Here is a 17,340-nt window from a genome sequence, read left to right on the forward strand (position 1 = left end):
GAGGAACAGAAGGACGCAACAAAGGGTTGTCCCCTCGAGAAGCAGTCAAAGCGGCGGCGCAAGCGCCGCTCCAAATCCCACCTCGGCAGAAACAGCGGTCATATAGACCCAGCAATAGAGCAGGGTGAACCGTCGCCCAACCAGGGCAACACGAAGAATCAAACCGAACAACCCGACTCTGTCGAAGACAACAGTCCGGACGACATCACACCGGACAAGCACCCGGAGCAACAGAATGCCCACCAAAGGCCTGTTGCCACGGCGAGGAGTCTGAAAAAACAGAAGCAAAGGCTCAGGGCTGCACAAGACATACTCAAAATCAGATGGAGTGAAGTACTCAACACCGCAGCAAAGTACGGCAGTAATCGCCACACCAAGAGCTACCCGAAGCGAAAGTTGCTACCTGAATTCAATGAGGAAGCCTTAGATCCTCCGCAATTAAAAAATAAAACGGCCATCCAATCAGATAGACGACCTCGTGGCCAACATAGAGCGGCATCCAATGCCGCACATAAGCCAGTACGTGATCCACGCGAGGGCTCGCATCAAAAGGACGGCGCAACCAGATCCATCTACAGACCACGCACGCGCGCTCCAGCATGCAATGCAACACAGCAAACATCAGAATACCATGATACACCCAAATACAGGGGTGCAGCACACCCCCTATGTTTCACCGATGAGGTGCTAGACCATGAATTTCCAGAGGGATTCAAACCCGTAAACATAGAGGCGTACGACGGAACAACAGACCCTGGGGTCTGGATTGAGGACTACATCCTCCATATCCATATGGCTCGGGGAGACGATCTCCACGCCATCAAGTACTTACCCCTCAAGCTCAAAGGGCCAGCTCGGCACTGGCTTAAAAGCCTCCCCGAAAACTCCATTGGAAGCTGGGAAGAGCTCGAAGATGCTTTTCGGGCAAATTTTCAAGGGACTTATGTCCGACCACCGGATGCAGACGATCTGAGTCATATAACTCAACAGCCCGGAGAGTCAGCCCGAAAGCTTTGGAACAGGTTTCTTACTAAAAAGAACCAAATAGTCGACTGTCCGGACGCCGAAGCCTTAGCAGCTTTCAAGCAGAGCGTTCGAGATGAGTGGCTTGCCAGACACCTCGGCCAAGAAAAGCCGAGAACAATGGCAGCATTAACAAGCCTCATGACCCGCTTTTGTGCAGGCGAGGACAGCTGGTTAGCCCGATGCAGCACCAGCGACCCAAGCACATTCGAAGTCAGGGATGGAAACGGGAAATCACGATGCAGCAAAAACAAGCACCGGAAGAAAGAAGACAGTCCGAAGAGCACGGCGGTAAACGCCGGATTTAGAAGCTCTCGGCCAGGTCAGCAAAAGCCGCCCTCCAAAGGCAACAGAGATGAACTGTCCAGCCTAAACAAAATACTGGACCAAATATGTTAGATCCATAGCACCCCTAGTAAACCTGCAAATCATACCCATAGAGAATGTTGGGTATTCAAACAGTCCGGCAAGCTCAACGCCGAACACAAGGGGCGGGGTACACCAAGTGAAGACGAGGATGAGCCCCGCAAGCAAAGCACTGGGGAATAGAAGAAATTCCCACCAGAAGTCAAAACAGTAAATGTGTTACACGTGATAAAGGGAGGAACAAAATGGCACCCCCAGAAAAATATGCCCCAGGGCCTATCACCACGGAGTTCTGCCACTGGTTGTCTCAACCGATCACCTTCGACCATTGGGATTACTCGGCAAGTATCCGGCGTGCAGGATGGGCTGCCTTGGTATTAGATCCAATAATTGACGGATACCACTTCACACGAGTCCTAATGGACGGCGGTAGCAGTTTAAACATAATATATCAGGACACAGTCCGCAAAATGGGGATAGACCCAAAAAAAATTGCCGCAACAATACTACCTTTAAAGGAGTAACGCCAGGCCCAGAGGCTCATTGCACGGGCTCCCTGCTACTAGAGGTTATATTCGGCTTCCCCGATAACTTTCGTAGCGAAAATTTAACATTCCACATTGCTCCGTTCCAAAGTGGCTATCAAGCACTACTCGGACGCGAAGCTTTCGCTCGCTTTAACGCAATACCGCATTACGCTTCCCTCACGCTTAAGATGCCCGGTCCACGCGGCATCATTAAAGTAAATGGAAATATTGAGCGCTCCTTGCGCGCCGAAGACAGTGCGGCTGCCTTGGCAGCCGCACACTAAAACGGCCTCACCAACTAAAGCATTTGACAGGTCGTTAAGACCACGGACGCGGTTAGACGAGTCCGGCGCAGCTATATATAATTAATACAGGTTTGACGACCACACCCCTATTAAAATACAAGGGGCTCAACGCGCGCAAACAAGTGGCAAATTAGGCTCAATTTTACTCATCTTGAATTATACATGGTTTCTTTAGTATAACCTACCTTTTGCACGACAACTTTTCAACTAAGTTCCTCTCTTTTACAGATGACCATCATGCTACACCCATCCAGGATACGGCACAACGGAGACACAGGTGCAGACGTGCAGCAGGGACCCGTTCCAAGGATTCTTTTTAGATTAAGACCCTGCATAAACCTTTTTTACTGTCTCTTGTTGATACAGATCCCTCGGATTCTCAGTACAATTGAGAAGGATGCTGACGTCTTCGCATGTGGCCACGTCAGAATAATGCACGTACCTGGACACCAGGGGCTTATTACAAAGGGCACTGTTTAGGCCCGGTTTACACCATAAAGACAGAATACCTTAGGGAGTGTTCGGCGTCGCGAGTTTGGCCTTATATGCATCAGCTCTGAATCATGTCTTTGGTCAAATGTTGGGTTTGCCCGGCTCCTGTGTTTTGCTGCCTTACGTTCCACTCTATTGGCTAAGGCGACACCAGGAGAACTACTGCGATTGTGCCCTGGTTCATCCGGACGAGCACCTCAGTAGAGAAAGCCGAAAACGGACTATCATGATATAGCGTGAGACTGGTCAACCACTCGATGACCTATCGGAATCTTAGGGATTCCTTCGCCTTAACGAAGGGCCGTTTCCCGGCCAGGCATGTACACAACCCAAATTCAGATGAGTGCGTAGCCACCAGGGCCTATATAGTAGCTCCACTGTCAAACTCCTCTGGCTAAATGAAAGTTTTAAAGCATTATAGTCCGGTTGCCTCGTTCACTGCGCTATCACCTCCTTAATGGACCAAGACGTTGGATCAAGTGTGAACACGTGTCTTCTGCGAACACTTCCGCATTATATGGGTGGGGGCTGAAGCTGACGACTGCAATCTTTCAGGTTATATACATATATATGCAAACGGCCGCACAGGAGGCATCATATTACTTTCGGGCAAAAGTACAAATACAGCCTTAACAAATTTAATAAAACATTGTTTTTACAATGGGAATACATGTCAATCAAACATAATATTCTTCGAGCACTGGGCCTCTATCGAATGAGCGCCTTCAAGAACTTCTTCAAAATAGTGCTCGACAGCCACTCGGCCTATGGCCGAACCCTGCGCCGCCACAGTGGTGGCATCCATCTCCGCCCAGTATGTTTTGACACGGGCAAGGGCCATCCGCGAGCCTTCTATGCACATCGACCTCTTCATCGCATTAATCTGCGGCACCGCACCAAGGAACTGCTGCACCAAGCTAAAATAGTTGTTCGGCTTTGGCCTTTCTGGCCACAGATGATCCACGACAGACCTCATGGCGAGTCCGGACAATCTATTGAGCTTGGCCCATTCGGCAAGCTGATCAGTCAATGGAAGCGGACGCTCTGGAACATTAAATTGCAACCAGAATAGCTTGTCCCCCTCACGGTCTGTTTGATCTCGAAAGTATTCGGCCGCATCGACAGCGCTCGCCGCCAAGTCCAGATATGTGTCTGCTGAACTCCACATCCGATCCAGAGGGGAATACCGAGGATCTCCAAACTTCCTCCGTAGCATAAAAGGCTTCACAGCCACAATATCCCCGGCTTCACGCAGTTCCTCCTTCTTTGATCTCATTGCAGAGCGGGTGTCTTTGGTCGCCATTGTTGCCTTTTCCAGGTCCGTCGCCTTCGCCTGGTTTTCTTCTTCAAGAAGCTGGCAGCGGTCGGCAGTATCTTTCAACTTTACAGTCATCTTGGGCATTTTTTCTTTGGTCTCGCTATGCGCGGCCTTCTCGGCTTTTAACTCTTCGGCCGCCTTCAAAGCGGCCGCATTACTACTCCTTGCTTGCTCCTTGGCTCGGGCAAGCTCCACCTGAAGGGTCTCCATGGTGGCAGCTCCATCTGTAGTCACAACATGTTAAAGATACTGGCATCACACTGCTCTTACTATGTGACATTCACCAGAAAAATCACCTACCCTGTGCCTCGTCGAGCCGCTTGTTAACAAGCTCGATGTCGGCATCTGCCGCATCCAGTTGCCGCTTTAGTTCGGCAAACCCATCAGTCCGGCTAGCCACCGGAGCTTCAACCACCTGCACATAAAGGCGGTCTGGTTATTACCTGGGACTACGATCCTCTGTTTGCCGCCATTCTGGACGACAACCAGAGTCTCAGGGGCTACTATCTACATAGGGCACACCTAAAAATATGCGGTACTATCACAAATGTATATCGTTTCACGTACCTCAAAGCCCGTCAGTAGACTCACAAAGGCTTCATGCAACCCGCTTTCGGCGGACGAAATCCTTTCCATCACCGTACCCATCAATGTACGGTGCTCTTCCGAGATAGTCGTTCGCTCTAGCAAATCCCTCAGTACGTCCGACCGCATACCAGACGGTGCCGGACTCTTTTGGTTGCTCTCTTCAAGAGCCGGATACTGGGGAATTCGGGTGACCATAGGATTATCTTCGACCCTCGCTGGATCCAGAGAGACCCTCCGTGACGACACTTCAAGGTTGCTCGCTTCTTGAGTTGGGGAGTCCGGGGGAGGCGTTTCGCTCTCCATCATCTCCGGAAGAAGATCCCCTGAAGACGAGCTCTGCTGAGAAGGGCTAAGATCTGAACTGCAAGATAAATGCTTCGGTCATTTTCCTCAGGAGTAAGGTAGGATATCTTCACTATTAAGTATTTTTGATCACTTACAGCTTGTTAGAGGGCTGATCCCCGCGTGGACATTGTGCGGCAAGAGCATCCTTCGAGGCAGGACCTTATGGGGGAGATTTTTTTCTCCCATTTGGAAACCTTGGTCTCCGGATCTTCAGAGGTAGTCCTCCTCCTTCCCCGGGGCGAAAGAATGTCAGATTCTTCCCCTTGGTTATCCTCCCTCACGGAGGCGCTCATTCCCTCGGTTGGAACAGGTAGCGGTGGAGGCCCGCTTCCGCCCTCTTTATTCCCCCTTCATCTTCCTTTGAGGGCACCGAGCGAGGTGCTGGCTCGAGCATCTTTTCCAGCACCGGATTGTCTAAGCCTTTAGGAAGGGGGGCTGAACACCGGATCATCTTCGCCTTTGTTATCCAGTCCTGGTCAAAGAGCGATTCTTCAGAATGATGTTATGATAAATAAAAAGACGGTGTGTTCGGCTAGGGGATTACTTACTTGGGCCGCGGTGCGGTTGCTGCTCAGGCCCACGTCCTCGGTAGTGTCCGGACACTCTATTTGGGGTCCGAAGAATGATTTGTACATCTCCTCATGGGTCAGGCCGAGGAAATTCTGAATAGTGCACGGTCCTTCCGGGTTGAACTCCCACATGCGGAGGGGCCGGCGTTTGCAAGGCTAGACTTGATGAACCAGCATAACTTGCATTACCATTACTAGACTGAAATCTCTCTCGAAGAGATCTCGGATGCGGCTCTGCAGTATGGGCACGTCCTTGGCTGGACCCCAGCTCAGCCCCCTGCTAATCCATGACATCAGTTGTGGTGGAGGGCCCGAGCGGAAGGTGGGGGCGGCTACCCACTTGGCACTTCGGGGAGCTGTGACGTAAAACCACTCTCGTTGCCACAATCCGGACACCTCTAGAAAGGAGCCCTCTGGCCATGGAGCGTCAGCAATTTTGCTTATTAGAGCACCTCCGCATGCTGCGTACTGCCCCTCGACCATCTTCGGCTTCACGTCAAAAGTCTTGAGCCACAGGCCGAAGTGAGGGGTAATGCGGAGGAAGGCCTCATGCACGACAATAAATGATGAGATGTGAAGGAGGGAATCCGGGGCTAGGTCATAAAAATCCTGCCCGTAATAGAACATAAGACCCCTAACAAAGGGATCCAGAGCGAGGCCTAGTCCTCGGAGGAAGTGGGAGATGAACACGACGCTCTTGTTGGGTTCGGGAGTAGGGATGACCTGCCCTTGGGCGGGCAGCCTATGCGAAATTTCGGCGGTCAGGTATCTGGCCTCCCTCAACTTCTTGATGTCCTCCTCCGTGACAGAGGAAGGCATCCACCGGCCTTGAAGGCTGGATCCGGACATGATTGAAGGTCCAAAGCACCTGACCTGGGCTTTGGGTGTTAGAGCTCGAGGTGGGGGAAGGATTCGATTGAACACGGGAGGGAAGAAGTAAAAGCCTTGTCCCTTTATAAAGAGGGTGAATATCAAGCGTCCTCCTCGTGGCCGTTTGGGACTTGCCTAAAATCTAGGAGTCCTAGGCACGGTTGGGTTACCCACGTCCGTATTGATGAGAATCCCGTAATAAGGGGAACACGATCTCTGCTTTTACAAGACATGTCAAGAAACCGCCTCGCGTTATGTGCAGGGCTGGTTAAAGAAAGATGGTTCAAATAATTACCGGGCCGTGGCATGATGTCATGCTGCCAAAACATGTCAGCATATTAGATTTGTGGAAATATTATTCTCTCTATGGTGCTATGTGGAACTTATTTTGCAGGGTCGGACACTATCCTTGTATTCAAACTCTTCTATGGTGTATTCGGAGGAGGAACCCGCCTTGCAATGCCGAAGACAACACTGCGCCGAACTCATCATCATTGAAACCTAGTTTAGGGGCTATTGAGGGAGTCCTGGATTAGGGGGTCTCCGGACAGCCAGACTATATCCTTTGGCCAGACTGTTGGACTATGAAGATACAAGATTGAAGACTTCGTCCCATGTCCGGATGGGACTCTACTTGGCATGGAAGGCAAACTAGGCAATACGGATATGTATATCTCCTCCTTTGTAACCGACCTTGTGTAACCCTAGCCCCCTCCAGTGTCTATATAAACCAGAGGGTTTTAGTCCGTAGGACAACATACAATCATACCATACGCTAGCTTTTAGGGTTTAGCCTCTCCGATCTCGTGGTAGATCAATTCTTGTACTACTCATATTGTCAAGAATAATCAAGCAGGACATAGGGTTTTACCTCCATCAAGAGGTCCCGAACCTGGGTAAAACATCGTGTCCCCTGCCTCCTATTACCATCCGCCTTAGACGCACAGTTCGGGACCCCCTACCCGAGATCCGCCGGTTTTGACACCGACAAGGTCCAAAATTACCTTTTGTAGACCGCACTCTTTATTCCGAGACTGTACTATGTCCCTTTTCCTCTGGTCCCGACCACGAGCATGTCATATAGCCGGGTCCGTGGTTTCCCTATTATATATATATATACATAAATTTATCATTGATACATCGCTCCGTTCTCAGTAGGCCTCACCCGAGCCAAACTCTCATACCCTTTTCAACAATAAAGAATGGCCTCAACGACTGCTTTGCAGATGCACCTCGGCACACCCTGCCAGGGGCTCAGCATGGGAATGAATGAGTTGCCAGTAAAAGTCTGAATAGCTCTATAGCGTACTTCGGCGTCGCAAGTTTGACCTTATATGCATCAGCTCCGAATCATTGTCTTGGGTCAATAGTTGGGTTGCCTGGCTCCTGCGTTTGCTACCCTACGTTCCGCTCTATCGGCTAGGGTAGTAAAGGGAGAACTACTGCGATTGTGCCCTGGCCTAGACCGGATGAACACCTCAGTATAGAAAGCCGAAAACTGACTGTCATGATGCGGCGAGAGTTGGTCAACCACTTGACGACCTATTGGAATCTTTAGCGATTCTCCATGTAATACGAGGGATATTTTTCAGATCAGATCAGATATGTAAGGCACCACACGCCGCATACACACCAGGGGCTATGTCGTAGCCCCACCATAAAACTCCTATGCTTAAGTGAAAGTGTTAACGCCTTATAGTCTGATTGCCTGGTTCACCGCATTATCACCTCCTTCATGGACCAAGACATTGGATAAAGAGTGATTAGATGCTTTTCCGAACACCCCCGTACTTCCTACGAGGGGGCTGAAGCCGACAACTGGAAAACTTTCAGATTGTATTAAAACGACCGCACAGGAGGAATTCAAGCTTTTTGAGCAAAATATAAATAGATTAACTATAAAATTGTCTTTCACAATCATCATACACTTCACTCGAACATTATGTTATTCGAGCATTGGCCCTCAATCAAGCGGGCAGCTTCCAGGACGTCTTCAAAATAATGCTCTGGTTGTAGATGGTCCTCGCCTTTGGGCGGACCCTTCGTCGCGACATCGGTGGCCTTCATCTTCCCCAGAATGTCTTGACTCAGGCAAGGGCCATCCGTCCACCTTCAATGCACGCCAATCGCTTCACAACATTGATGCGCGGCACTACATCGACAAGCTTTTGCACCAAACCAAAATAGCTATTCGGCACAGGTCGGTCGTCCATAGCCGGACTATAACATCCTTCATGGCAGCGCCAGATACCTATGAAGTTCAGCCCATTGGGACATCTGTTCATTGAGCGGCAGCGGGCGCTTTGACACACTAAACTGTAAACAAAAAGCTTCTCCATTGCATATCCAGCTTGCGCTTGGTAATACCGCGCTGCATCAGAAGAACTCTTCGGCAAGTCCAAATACTCGTCCGAAGAACTCCACACTTGGTTCAGCTGAGCATAGTCTGGGTCACCGAACTTAGTCTGTAGCAGAAAAGGCTTTCCAGCCAATATCTCTTTTGCCTGCCGAACCTCCTCACAGAGTGCTCTAGACTCTGATCGCGCTTCTCTCGCCTCCTGTCGGGACTTGTCCAGTTCAGCCGTTAAGGCTTTATTCTCCTTGTCAAGAAATTTGCAGTGGCCAGTAGCATTTTCCAAAGTGAGTGTCATCGTGGATATCTTCTCCTCTCCCTGGCGTCATGCAACTTGTTCGGCCTACAGTTCAACCGATGCTCCTTCAGCAGCAGCATCACTAAACTGGGCCCGCTCCTTGGCCCGGATTAGCTCTGCCCAAAGAGCCTCCATGGCGGCAGCACCATCTGCATTTCATGCACATTTCATATAAAGCTCTTTCCCGTGTCAAGCACACTAGTGTAAAGAACGCTCGAAATACATACCTTGCGAGTCATCAAGACGCCTGTTGATCAATGCAACATCATCCTCCGCAATATCCAGCTTTCGCTGCAGTTCGGCCACTTCCACATTCCAGACAGCCACGAGGGGAAGCAGCCTGTATTTCAAATCAAACCAAGGTTAATACCTGAGCATATCTCTTTGATCCTACGATCGCTCCCTTCGGAAGACAATCCGAGTGTCAGGGGCTACTGCATATACAACAGGTGCATTTTGTCAATGAAAGTCAATTGTCAAAGCAACATCACTAACCTCAAGACCTCTTAGAAGGCTCGTGAAGGCCTCGTTCAATCCACTCTTCACGGATAGAACCCTTTCGACCATCGTAACCATCAAGGAACGGTGCTCTTTTGAAATGGACGCTCGTCGTAGTATGTCCGTCAGCATTTCCGGCGCTCCTGGGTCTTCGGAAACCACCGCCGGAGTATGGCATTCCAGTAAAGGAACCCGCTTGCTTGCTTCCAGAACCGTCTCCAGCTGTAAACCGGATGGTTCGGGGACGCCAGTATCGATCCCGGAACCTCGAGTGACGGAGGCACTGCCTTCGGGCGCACTTCGGGACGATACCTCAGTATCATCTCCTTTGTTGGGCGATGGGGCCGGAGGAGGCGTGTCACTCTCCATCATCTCCGGAAGAGGATCTCCCGAGGAGGAGGACGATTGAGAAACACCAGGCGTTAACCTGCGTGGATGAACATACGATCACTTCACTAGTGGGAAAAGAACGAGGTACGTTCAAAGTGCCCCAGCTTCACTTAAGGTTTGCCTTGAGGTTCGTCCTTGTCATCAAGCTCTACGGCAACCTCACTCGCCCGGCCCAAGCCGCTCGACGATGGCTTTTTTACTCTCTTGGAAGGCTTCCCCTCCTGATCTTCAGAAGCAGCCCTTTTCTTGCCATGGAGGACTCCCTCTACACCCTTGCCCTTGGGCAAAAGGATTTCGGTTTCCCCGAACGCAACCACTTGGTACGATGCCGGAATCAGCATTCTCGTCAGCAGGGCAGTTGCAGGGTGTTCAGGAAGAGGCGCCGGACACCATATTAGCACCACTTTCTTTATGCAGTCCTGAGCAGGGATGGGTTGTTCATATCTCATTAAAAGATGCTCGAATGAAAGGTGCTCGAGTACTTACCGAAGTATCTGGACAATTGCAGTCAAGGCCAACATATTCAGCAGTGTCCGGCCATTGCCCTCGTTCCCCAAAATACAATTTCCACATTCTTTCATGCGTAGTGCCAAAGAAGTGCTATAGGGTCCGCCGCCCTTCTGGGTTAAACTCCCACATACGAAGAGGCCTCCGCTGACATGGCAGAATCCGGCGGACCAACATTACTTGGATAACGTTCACAAGATCAATGTCCTTCTCAGTAAGGCTTCGGATATGACTTTGTAGAGTCTGCACTTCATCGATGGATCCCCAATCCAATCCCTTATTGACCCACAAAGCGAGCTGAGTTGGAGGGCCGGGTCGCAACGCAGGTGTGGCCGCCCACTTGGGGCCCCGCAACTCGTTGATATAAAACCACCCCTCTTCCATAAGTCAGAATATTCGGCGAAAGATCCTTCGGGCCAAACCGCGCCAGCCAGCTTGCCTATTGTGACGCTGTCGCACTCTACCTGCTCCTTCTCTGCCACCTGCGGCCTCACATCAAAGGTATTGAGCCACAAACCGAAGTGTGGAGGAGTCCGGAGTAAGGCCTCACACGTGACGATAAATGTCGAGATGAGGAGAACAGAGTCCGGGGCCAGATCGTGAAAATCTAACCCATAGTAGAACATGAGCCCTCGGACAAAGGGGTTAAGCGCGAACCCTAGCCCGTGAAGGAAGTGGGATACAAATACTACTCTCTCGCTAGATCTGGGGGTCGTTATGACTTGCCCTTGTGTCGGAAGCCGATGAAAGATTTCCGAGGTCAGATACCTCGCTATGCGGAGCTTCGCAATATCCTCCTCCGTGACAGAAGAAGCCACCCACCGGCCCTAACAGCTGGATCCGGACATGACTAGGGATGGTGGCGATTGGAACCCAAGGGTTGGAACTTGGGGTGGCTGGGGTTGAGGAAGAAGCAAGCGCAAGGGAAGAAAACGAGACTGGGTCTCTATATAAAGGCCCCAAGTATTGGGCGTCTCCCCCAGGGTCTCTAAGCTTACCTATTACCAAAGAGTTGTACCCAGGGGACGGTTGGGTTACCCGCGCCCGCATTAATGAAAATCCCGTAAATAAAGGGACACGATCTATGCCTTGACAAGACGTGCTAGTAAAACCGCACCCCGAGATGTGGGGCGGCTTGCTAACCGATGGTTGGAAATAGCAACCGGGTAGGCATGATATGATGTCATGCACGGTTATCAACAAGTTGGGCTCGTGGGGTATTATATTCTCTACCATTATATACACAGGTCCGGATATACTTACTTCGTCCGAAGACTATTCTGCAATTCGAAAGGAGGGAACCCTCCTTGCAATGCCAAAGACAAAATCTACGCGCCGGACTCCTCGTCATTGAAGCCAGGTTCAGGGGCTACTGATGGAGTCCTGGACTAAGGGGTCCTCGGGCATCCGGCCTGTTATCTATGGGCTGGACTGATGGGCTATGAAGACATGAAGCTCGAAGGCTGCACCGTGTCCGGATTGGACTCTACTTGGCATGGAAGGCAAGCTTGGCGACCGAAGATTCCTTCTCATGTAACCGACTCCATGTAAACCCTAGATCCCCTCGGTGTCTATATAAACCGAAGGGGATAGTCCGGAAAGGACACCACATATACTCATTACCATACCCACATAGGCTAGACTTCTAGGGTTTAGCCATTACGATCTCGTGGTAGATCCACTCTTGTAACACTCATATTCATCAATATCAATGAAGCAGGATGTAGGGTTTTACCTCCATAGAGAGGGCATGAACCTAGGTAAACATTGTGTCCCATGTCTCCTGTTACCATCGATCCTAGATGCACAGTTCGGGACCCCCTACCCGAGATCCGCCGGTTTTGACACCGACAGCCACTGCGACCATCCAGGCCGAAGCAGCGTTCGAGCCTAGGATGGGAGCACCCTAGTTTCAAGAGAGCGGCGAGGTTTCTCTATGCACAAGTTGTAGTTTACAGAACACTAATGGACAAGAGGTAAACTTATCTGTTTGGCTTGTCGGGGACCACGGTGTCGTGCAATCTTCTTGTCCCTTGTCTGAGTCAAGTTCACGGCAGGAACCTGCAACTCCATGTAGATGGGAATGAATGCAGGATGCAGTCATATCTATATGCATATGCAAATGCTCATGAAATGCTTATGCAATGATCTGGATGTGCTTGTGCATGCATGCGATCTCGATCGGGGGCCCCCCACAGTGCTTCTTTATTTTATCTTGCATGGGGTCATCGCCCCGGCTTTGTACAAGGGGTTACATGCAACTGAGGCAAGGCCTATACAAAAGGGTGGCTACCGGGCATCGGGTAGTACTTACGGAGATGCTCAATATTCCATGAGTTTTGCAACTGTGTGCCAGCTCCGGTCTCTAGGCAGACTCGCCAGGTCTGGTGACTCGCACCACCCGGTAAGGGACTTCCCACTTTAGTGATAACTTGTTTGTACCCTTGGTGGACTAAATGTGCCTAAGGACAAGGTCACCTTCCTCAAAACACCGGGCATGAACCCTGCGGCTATGATAGCGATGCAGGGCTTGCTGGTAGCGTGCAGCATGCGTAGCAGCCCGGAGACAGTTCTCCTCAAGTAGCACAGCGTCGTCACGCTGGTGCTGATCTTGCACTACTTCATCATAGGAAAGCACTCGAGGGGAACCGTAAATGAGTTCCGTGTGGATAACTACTTCTGCCTCATAGACCAGGGAGAAGGGAGTCTGCCCGGTAGCTCGGTTAGGTGTCATTCTGAGGGACCAGAGAACTACCGGCCGCTCCTCGATCCACCTCCTGTCGTGCTTCTGCAGCGTATCGAAAGTTCTTGTCTTGAGTCCACTAAGCACTTCAGCATTCTCCCTCTCAGCTTGTCCATTGCTCCGGGGGTGTGCCACAGAAGCGAATGAGATTTTGCATCCGAGGGTGTGAATATATTACCTGAAGGCGTGGCCCATGAACTGGGCGCCGTTGTCTGTGATGATCCTTGCCGGAACTCCGAAACAACACACCAATTCTTTCAAGAACTTGATAGCCGACTCAGTAGTCACCTTTCTCATGACAGTCACTTCCGGCCACTTTGTAAACTTGTTGATGGCGACGGACAAGAATTCAAAGCCCCCGATTGCTCGGGGGAAGGGGACGAGGATATCGAGCCCCCAGACCGAAAATGGCCATGATAGAGGGATTGTCTGAAGGGCTTGGGCAGGCAAGTGTATTCTCTTGCAATGGAACTAACAGGCTTCACATTTTGTGACGAGCTCAACTACATCTTGGAGGGTTGTGGGCCAATAGAATCCTTGCCGGAATGCTTTCCCAACTAATGCCCTTGATCCAATATGTGAGCCGCACATTCCATTGTGAATCTCAGCCAGCAGTTCCTTTCCATCCTCCTGGCAAACACACTTCAATTTCACACCATTGGGCCTCCTTCTGTATAGAGTGTCATCGACAAACTGTTACATACTGGCCTCTGGGCTACTCTTTTAGCTTCATCATGATTTCCAGGGAGTTCCCGGTTTGGAGGAAGTTGACAATGTGCCTTCCCGAGTTTGAGCCTAGGGCTCGGCAACAAGGACTAGCAGCACCTCCTCGGCTGCGGGAGCACCAGCCTTGTTCGCGGGGTCCATAGGCCCGGCTGTAGGGGGTGGTTTGGCAGGCTGTGAGGAGTTGTTTCCGGCAGGGTCTCTGCCAGGAGCGGATGGCTCTGCCGGGAGAGGCTTACTGTAGTCCATCTTTCTCCTTTTCCGAGCCATTGTGGCTCGTGATACGGAGGGTTGAGAGAGATGGAGAACAAAAGTTCCTAGTTCCACAGGAAGCTTCTGCACAGCACACTTTGATAGGTGACCAGCTATGCTGTTTTTCGCACGGGGCACGTGCTCTATTTGCAACCCATCAAAGTGCTCCTCCAATCTCCTTACTTCCTCAATGTATGCTTCCATCAATGGGCTTTGGTAATCCTTGTTAACCTGTCTCACCACGAGCTGTGAATCTCCTCGAATGATCAGCTTCTTAATTCCCAATTCTGCTGCAATCCTGAGCCCGGCAAGGAGCCCTTCATACTCTGTTGTATTGTTGGTGGCTTCTTCCCAGGCAAAGTGCATCTGGATGATGTACTTCAAGTGCTCCCTGGAGGGGGCAACAAGAAGCACGCCAGCCCCTGCACCTTATAGGGAGAAAGCACCATCAAAATATATAATCCATTCTTGGGGTGATTCCTTGTTGGGGAGAGCTGTCTCTGTCCTTTCCTCATCAGGGGTTGGCGTCATTCTAGAATAAACTCTGCCAATGCCCTACTCTGAATAGTTGAAGTGCTCTCAAACTTCAAACCAGGGCTGGATAACTCCAAAGCCCATTCCACTATTCTGCCAGTTGCCTCAAGGTTTCGGAGTATCCTTTGCAACGGGAAACGAGTGACAATCATGATCTCATGGGCTTGGAAGTAGTGGCGCAATTTCCTTGAGGCCATAATGAGACCAAAGATCAACTTTTGCACGCTAGAGTATCTCGATCTAGCCCCCTGTAATAAGGAGCTGACGAAGTACACTAGGCGTTTTACCACTTTCTTCCTTGCCGCGTCCTTGGGGTTGCTCTCATTGCCGTGCTCACTATTGTCCTGATCCTTTTCTGACTCTGCCGTGATCTGGCCACTTTTTGCCTCGTCCACCTCTCGCTGCAGTACCAATACTACAGTGACCACTTGGTTGGTTGCCGCCAAATATATCAGCAATGGTTCTTGGGGTTTGGGTGCAACCAAGGTGGGCATAGACAATAGGTAGGTTTTCAGCTCTTGTAGAGCTGCATTTGCTTCCGGGCTCCACTTCATAGGTCCCGCCTTCTTCAAAACCTTGAAGAACGGCAGGGCACGCTCAGCAGACTTGGAGATGAATCTGCTCAGTGCGGCAACGCATCCCGTCAAGCGCCTCACATCCTTAACTGTCCTTGGTGCTTGGATCTGCTCAATGGCCTTGATCTTGTCAGGGTTGGCTTCGATCCCCCGATGGGACACGAAGAACCCAAGTAGCTTGCCAGAGGGAACACCAAATACACACTTCTCCGGATTAAGCTTCAGATTGATCTTGCGCAGATTAGCAAATGTCTCTTCCAAATCCTGGATAAGGGTGGTGTAAGTGCATCTAGTGCCACCCCTAGTTGGTTTTGGAGTATTGACGACAAACCTAGTTGAGGGACTAATGTGTTTGTGAGAATTGCAGGATAACACAGGTAGAAGTCCCTCATTGATTCAGTTTTCCTACCAGAGATGACCCCTAAAAATGTATGAAGACATTGAAGTCAAAGGTGGTATATGAAGATATTGACATTGAAGACTATGACAAGAGAAGACACCACATGAAGCCTATGGAGCTCGAAGACTTAGATCTTTCGTAGTTCTCTTTCTTCTGTGTTGAGTCATAGGAACCACCGTACTGTTAAGTGGGGTCCAAGAGAACCAGTCAGAATGACTGAAGTGATGCTTAAACAAAACCTATGTCTTCGAGTGAAGACTTTGAGAGCGAATCTTGTCCAGAGTCGGGCAAGTCAGCTTTGCTTGAAGCCCAAGTAAAGTTGCCGTGTGAGTTTGAAATCTGACCGTTGGAACACGTGTCAGTTCCTTAGTGACCCAGGGTCATTTCGGACAAATCAGGTCGGGTTGCCAAGTGGCTATAAATAGCCCACCCCCTACAACCATAAACGGTTGGCTGCTCAGATTCAGAGTACGGCTTTTGTCGTTTGAGAGCAACCCACCTCGAAGCCTTTGAGAGAGAATTCCTTGCGAGGATAAAGCCCTAACCACCCAGAGCCAAAGAGAATTAGGCATCACTTAAGTCTTCTTGTCTGTGTGATCTGAAGACTTATTACACTTGAGGACTGTGCATCCTCCAGCCGGTTAGGCGTCGCGTTCTGAGCATCCAAGAGACATTGTGGATTGCCGGTGAACGAAGTCTGTGAAGGTTTGGGAGTCTACCTTGAAGACTTACCAGAGTGATTGGGCGAGGTCTGTGTGACCTTAGCTCAAGGGGAATACGGTGAGGACTGGGTGTCCTGAGCTGCGTGTTCAGGACTGGGTGTCCGGGACTGTGTGTCCTAAGGTTTAAATACCTAGCCGCCCTAACCAGACGTACAGTTGTCACAGCAACTGGAACTGGTCCAACAAATCATTGTCTTCAGCGAGTCACTGGTTTCATCTTCCCTTCCCTTTACTTACTGTTACTCCTTGTGAAGTCATTGTATGTTCGCACTATCTTTTGTCTTCACTGAGTGACTGCGTGTTCTGTGTGGCTTCACAATATCTTCCTACCTGATCCTTACTACATTGCTGCTATTAGTCATTGTGCTTTCACTCTATTGAATACTTGACTATGGCTTGCCTAGTGTAGTCTACCTTCCGCTGCAGGGTAATAGGTTTATTTCTATCGTTTGTCTTCATAACTTCCACGTTTTGAAGACTTTCATAAAAATCGCCTATTCACCCCCCCTCTAGTCGATATAACGCACTTTCAATTGGTATCAGAGCAAGGTGCTCCCTTGTTCTGTGTGATTCGGTTTAACCACCTGGAGTTTTAGCTATGTCGACTGCAGGGATAATTAAAGTCTCCGCTGCGTGCCCCGTCTTCGATGGAACTGAATATCCCTACTGGAAGAATAAGATGCGCATGCATCTTGAAGCCATTGACGTCGACCTATGGTATGTCGTCAAGAACGGCGTTCCCAAGGCTGGAGAAGGTGTCACTGCTGCTGATGTCAAGAAGTTCGTTCAACTGGACTCTACTGCCAAGAATATCATCTGTGGTCATCTGACCAAAGGACAGTATGGCCGTGTGAGTGCTTTGGAAACATCTAAGCTGGTCTGGGACTGGCTCTCCAAGGTCAATGAAGGCGTCTCAACCCAGAGAGATCAGAGAATCAGTGT

Source organism: Triticum aestivum, chromosome 5A, assembly GCF_018294505.1.
Source record: "Triticum aestivum cultivar Chinese Spring chromosome 5A, IWGSC CS RefSeq v2.1, whole genome shotgun sequence".
NCBI lineage: Eukaryota > Viridiplantae > Streptophyta > Magnoliopsida > Poales > Poaceae > Triticum > Triticum aestivum.